This window comes from Nilaparvata lugens, chromosome 10 (genome assembly GCF_014356525.2).
Source record: "Nilaparvata lugens isolate BPH chromosome 10, ASM1435652v1, whole genome shotgun sequence".
Classification (NCBI taxonomy): Eukaryota; Metazoa; Arthropoda; class Insecta; order Hemiptera; family Delphacidae; genus Nilaparvata; species Nilaparvata lugens.
In genome coordinates, this window is record NC_052513.1 from 4,569,454 (window position 1) to 4,575,606 (window position 6,153).

Below are 6,153 nucleotides of genomic sequence, written 5' to 3' on the forward strand. Positions count from 1 at the left end.
ATAAGAGAAATTCCCAAACTTCTTCGGACAGACCACATGAATGTCGAAGAGCGGAAACATATAAATTTAATACGGAATTTTCCTGAAATCATCAAACGTGAACATGATGAATTGACAAGTAGTACTAATCTGTTGAAATTTAAAATCAACACTACTGACGAAATCCCTGTATATTCTAAAAATTATAGATACCCTCAAGTGTTCAGGAAGGACGTTGAATTAGAAATTGACAAACTTCTTCAGAATAAAATAATTCAACATTCCAACTCCCCATATAACAGTCCAATTTGGGTAGTGCCCAAAAAACCAGACGTCTCCGGTAAACGTAAAATACGTGTCGTTTTAGATTACAGGAAGATTAATGATAAAACGATTGAAGACAAATATCCCCTCCCAAATATTGAGGACTTATTTGGAAAAATTGGAAGGGCTACCTATTTTTCAGCGATAGATCTCGCTTCTGGATTCCATCAAATTCAAATGGAAAAGGAATCAATTCCAAAAACTGCCTTTTCGACTGAGAACGGACATTATGAATTTTTGAGAATGCCGTTTGGATTAAAGAACGCTCCAGCTACTTTCCAACGTGCAATGAACATTTTGTTTTCCAGAATGCCCAATGTGTTAGTCTACATGGACGACATAATTGTGTTTTCCGATAATCTCGATGAACACTTGAAACATCTAAAATCAGTTTTCAAACAACTTAGAGATCATAATCTAAAAATCCAACTGGACAAAACAGAGTTTTTTAAACGAGAATTACTGTACTTAGGACATATCATATCTGAACGCGGAATTCAACCCAATCCTTCAAAGCTAGAAGCTATTAAGAACTTTCCAATCCCAAAAACTGAAAAAGAAATTAAACAATTTCTAGGATTGACAGGCTATTATCGAAAAATGATAAAAGATTACGCTAAGATTGCAAAACCTCTCACACACGCCTTGAAAAAAGATGTTAAAATCAATCCAAACAATCCAGACTATCAAAAGTCATTTGAAACATTAAAACTTCTATTACAAAACGATCCAATTTTACAGCTACCTGACTTCACAAAAACATTTATTCTGACTTGTGATGCTAGCAATTATGCTATAGGTTCAGTGTTATCACAAAAATTCAATGGTAAAACCTTACCCATTGCATATGCTTCTCGTACACTTAATCGTCATGAAGAAAATCTTTCTACGATTGAGAAAGAATTATTAGCTATAGTCTGGTCATGCAAACATTTTCGACCATACCTCTATGGTAGAAAATTCATAATCGAAACCGATCACAAACCTCTTCAATGGCTCCACAGCATTAAAGAACCGAATTCAAAATTAATTCGTATGAAACTCTTTCTAGAAGAATTTGATTTTTCAATCCAGTATGTGGAAGGTAAATCGAACCAAGTAGCCGACGCTCTTTCAAGAATACGCCCACTTGACGTTAACATGATGGAAAATGATGAAGACGAACCTTTCCAAGGTTTCGAAAGTGGTTTTCGTGGTTTCAATCATGACTTTCAGGATCTCGAGAATAACAATGATCTCGATGACCCCGACGAATTTGACATGGACGAACTGCTTAGATTTAACACTAACACAGACATTCCCTCAGTAGACACCGTCACACTTGACGATTTTCTTCAACATGTAGGCAAATCTGCCGAACAAACTAACAATTCCGATCGAGATAATATTGTAAATAATGATAATGATGCTAATGATAATGATGATAATGATAATGATGCTAATGAACAAGAAATTGATAATCGTAGTCTAGTTACAATACATTCACAGGAGAGTTCGAACGAACAAGTAGTTATTGCGGAAGATGACAAAATAATCAATGTTGAACAAAATCAAATCATTTTAGAACGTGGCAACAAAGAACCTGTTATCAGAAAAGTTTTTACAAAAAACAGATTGACTCTATATTTTCATAGTTCATCCACTCCTGAAGAAATAAATGATGTGTGTATACAATACTTGAAACCCAACACACTTTATGGGATACTTTGCTCCAGGACAGGTGTATTGGAAAAAGAATATGAAATGATTTTTGAAAATTTCAAGAATGTTATCATTGCTAATTTTAATTCTGTGAAACTTAGGAGATATAAGAAACTGAATTTGGATATAACTGATTCAGAGGAACAAAAAGAAGTTGTAACCAATTATCATGTAGGAAAAACGTATCACCGTGGAATTAATGAAAGCTATAACCACATTCGAAGAGAATACTATTGGCCTACCATGCTAAGAGACATTACAGAATACATAAATAAATGTTCAGTATGTGCTAAAGTGAAATATGATAGAAGACCTGTTCAAGTTGAATACAAAATTACCCCAACTCCTGACAAACCTTTCGAAAAATTACAGATTGACACGTTTCAATACAGTAGAATAAAATTCCTCACGATAATAGATTGCTTTTCGAAAAAACTCATGGCATATCCACTAACAAGTTTGAACCAACTTGAAATACAGTCTTGTTTGAATGATTACTTTTCTCTATTTCCATGCCCTAAGACAATCCAAATGGATAATGGTCGTGAATTCGATAATGCTGGACTTCGAGATTTTTTGCGTTTATATAAGATAGAACCTTATTATATAACACCGGGACATCCAGATTCCCAGGGTTTATTGGAACGAGCACACTCGACACTCATTGAACTCCTTAATGCTATACAAATGGAAAATAAAGACAACAAACCCGAAGATAATATGAAACTTGCAATTATCGCATTCAATAACACAATAAATTCAACCTTGAAACTAACTCCTATGGAAATGACTTTTGGTGTATCGAAAAATCCATATGTTGATGAAATAACGGAAGCCCTTATTGCTGAAGAAAAACAAAACAGAACTGATCGCTTAAATCAAACTAGAGAAAAAGATTTTGAAATGCCTAACGAACCCTTCATAAAGACAACGTTTAATAAAAAGGACAAACCCAAATTTTTCAAAGTGAAATACAATAAGGAAACTCAATTAGCTACTAATCCAAGAGCGATTCAGAAAAGACCCTTCAAACTTCACCCGAATCGAGTGAAGCGAGCTCGAAAGAAAAAGAAATCAACTAATTTATCTGTTTCAGGTAACAATGTTTCTTCTGCTGATAATGTTCCTAACACCAGCAAACCTGTATAGATTGACTGATCTAAGTAAAACATCAGGCATCACTCCTATCAAAATTCAGGACTCGTTCATAATAAATGAAACCTTCACATATATGCATAATATTAATGTGAACATGTTGCGTATCGAATTAAATACAATCAAAAGAACAATATTCACTTTGCGTGAACACAATATCGATCAAGGCCGTCTAGACATCATAACAATGCATTTAAAGTACACAGAAACAAAACTAGATCACATCAATATCAGCAAAAATAGAAATAAGCGTGGACTTTTCAATGGACTTGGCTCAGCTATTTCATGGGTAACCGGTAACATGGATGCGAACGACAAAGAAAAATACGACAAAATATTATTTCAAGTTCAGTCAAATGAATACCGCTTACAGCATAATATTGAGAATCAATTTTCAGTAAACAAAAGGCTCATTGACGATTTTAATGCTGATGTGAAAAAGATTCATGGGAATAATTTGAAAATTATAAACTATTTCAAAACTCTCTCAAATGAAACTACGACTGTACAGCTGAACCAGCAATTTTCCTTTTATTTAGCTCATTAAGTTTGCTCTTTAATAAAATAAGCGATTTAGATACTAGTTTGGAGTTTTGTAGATTGAATATTCTACATTCTAGTATATTATCCCATAAAGAAATAGATAATATTATTTCTGAATCTAATGTAAAATTGATTTCTGAAGAACCAGAAGTGTTATGGCAATTAGCAAAAGTACACTGCTCAATATATAAAGAATATATATCCTACTTCATTGAATTCCCTTTAAAATCACCTACTTATGAAACCTTCTTCTTATTATCCTATCCTGTTTATCGTAATACTGAAGTTACCACCATTCATGAATATCCTTCCCTCATCCTGAGATATGACGAAATTTTATCTGGTAAATGTGAATATTTGTGTGACAACTACTACTGCAGAAATGTGATAGTGATAAAAAATAAGTGTATAAGTGAAGTGTTAGAAGATAAGAAATTAGAACACTGTAAACAATTAGTAATTAATGAATCTGCTTCTTTTGTAAAATTCATTCCAATTATCAATCAATATCTACTGTACAAAATTGACAAAGCTATTATTTTATCAGACAAAAAGAACACTACATTATATCCAAAATCAACTCAATTATTGTATCTTAATAAGTCAGAACAGTTATTCGAACATCCTAAAATACATGAATATTGGGAAAGTGATATAACAATCCCATCTGAAGTTCCATTTCGTAAATTGAAAACAACTTTTCTTTTGATATTATACATGAAGCAAATATTAAGATTGAACCACTACTAGCAATAGAGGAACTTAGCATTGCAAAAGACGATACTTATTATATTTGGATTTTTATTATATGTTTTATTGTCATTCTTAGTATATTTATTGTATTTAAATTATATAACTTTATTAAATATGTAACTTCTTTACGAAATAATTGTAGAAATGTTAATGTAGCAGCAACTTCGCAAGCCCCAACATTTGTTCTTGGGCCTTGCCTCCAAACCCAAAATTCTGATCGCTGAGGACAGCTTCAGTCTAGGGGTGGAGGAGTTAAATATCTATAGTAGTAGTATTACAACCGCATTGTTATAGAATACAGCTGACTATGCATTGTCTTCTTTATGTTTCAATTAATTATTTTCAGTCAGTCTACTGCCAAACTTCACCGAGAGCTCTTCTCTCTTTTTCGATGTATATTTTACAATTATGTGTTTGAAAATAAAGTTTTCTTTTTAAAAAGGTGTTTGGTTACCCCAGAACTATAACTGTAGAAATTGAGATGTCTCCGATTCGAAACTTATTTTAAGAAAAATGAATGATGATAAATATTCAACGCAAAGCTATAGAAATCATGAAAATTCAGAAGATGTAGAAGATTTGAATTTAAAGTGATACAGTAGCCTACACAATACACACATTTATTTATTAAAATATTACAATAATAGTTCTACATTCAAAATATAACAGCAGCAAATAAATTCAATCAAATATCAGCTCAGTGGCGGCGCTTCCATGAGGGCCAAATGGCCGGGGGCCGGGCCCACCCAAATGAAATTAAATGTACATTTTAAAATCAACTCTTTTCTGTATAGGGCTAATTGTAAAATAAAAATCTTAGTACCCTTTTTGAATTATTTTGTTTCAACATGGATGCCATTTTCAAGTGATATGAAATAAATAAAAAAAGGATATATGTTTGGAAATTGAACGTGATAATATGTAGAATTAAGTTTATATGTTTGTATCATGTTGTGACACCCTTTAAGGAGGGAGATACTGCATTGAGTAATGAGAGGTTGGTGACACTGTCAGATGATGATGGCACTGGAGTTGTGCGTGTGTGTGTTCTGTATTCTGCAATGATATGACAACATATAAAATAAAGATGCTTTTATAATAACATTGCTTTGTGCTTATTTATAAATTACTACATGAATAAATTAATTTTTTATTTACTTCATATCACTTGAAAATGGCATCAATGTTGAAACATGTTGTGATGAAATAATTCAAAAAGGGTACTGAGATTTTTATTTTTCTTTCTATTTATACATTTTAAAATACTTTAGGTTATGTGGTTAATAGTTAGTTATTATTAAATAAAATAAAATATAAATGTTGAAAACTCTCGTTGAAATAGCATGCAAATCATCCGTGGCCATCGTAGAATAAACGATGGCCACGAATCATTACGTAGCACATTGAACGGCCCCACAATTCATGCCCTTCTAGTTCTCATGAGAACGTATTGGGAAGGCAACGGAAGCTGGCGGCGCTGGACTGGCTGGGAGCAATGCATTGGTATACGGAGCAAGTGGGCCCGTTTGAGCTGGCCCATTCACACTATTCTCGCTTGGACTGCTGAGCGCTAGTATAGCCTTGTTTACATCCCAACATCGGGGCACCGAGCTTCGCTCGTTATTTTTATTTATCGATAAACAGAACACAATTCTGTAAACTGATCGTGTTTATATTTCACAGCTGGCTATATTATGT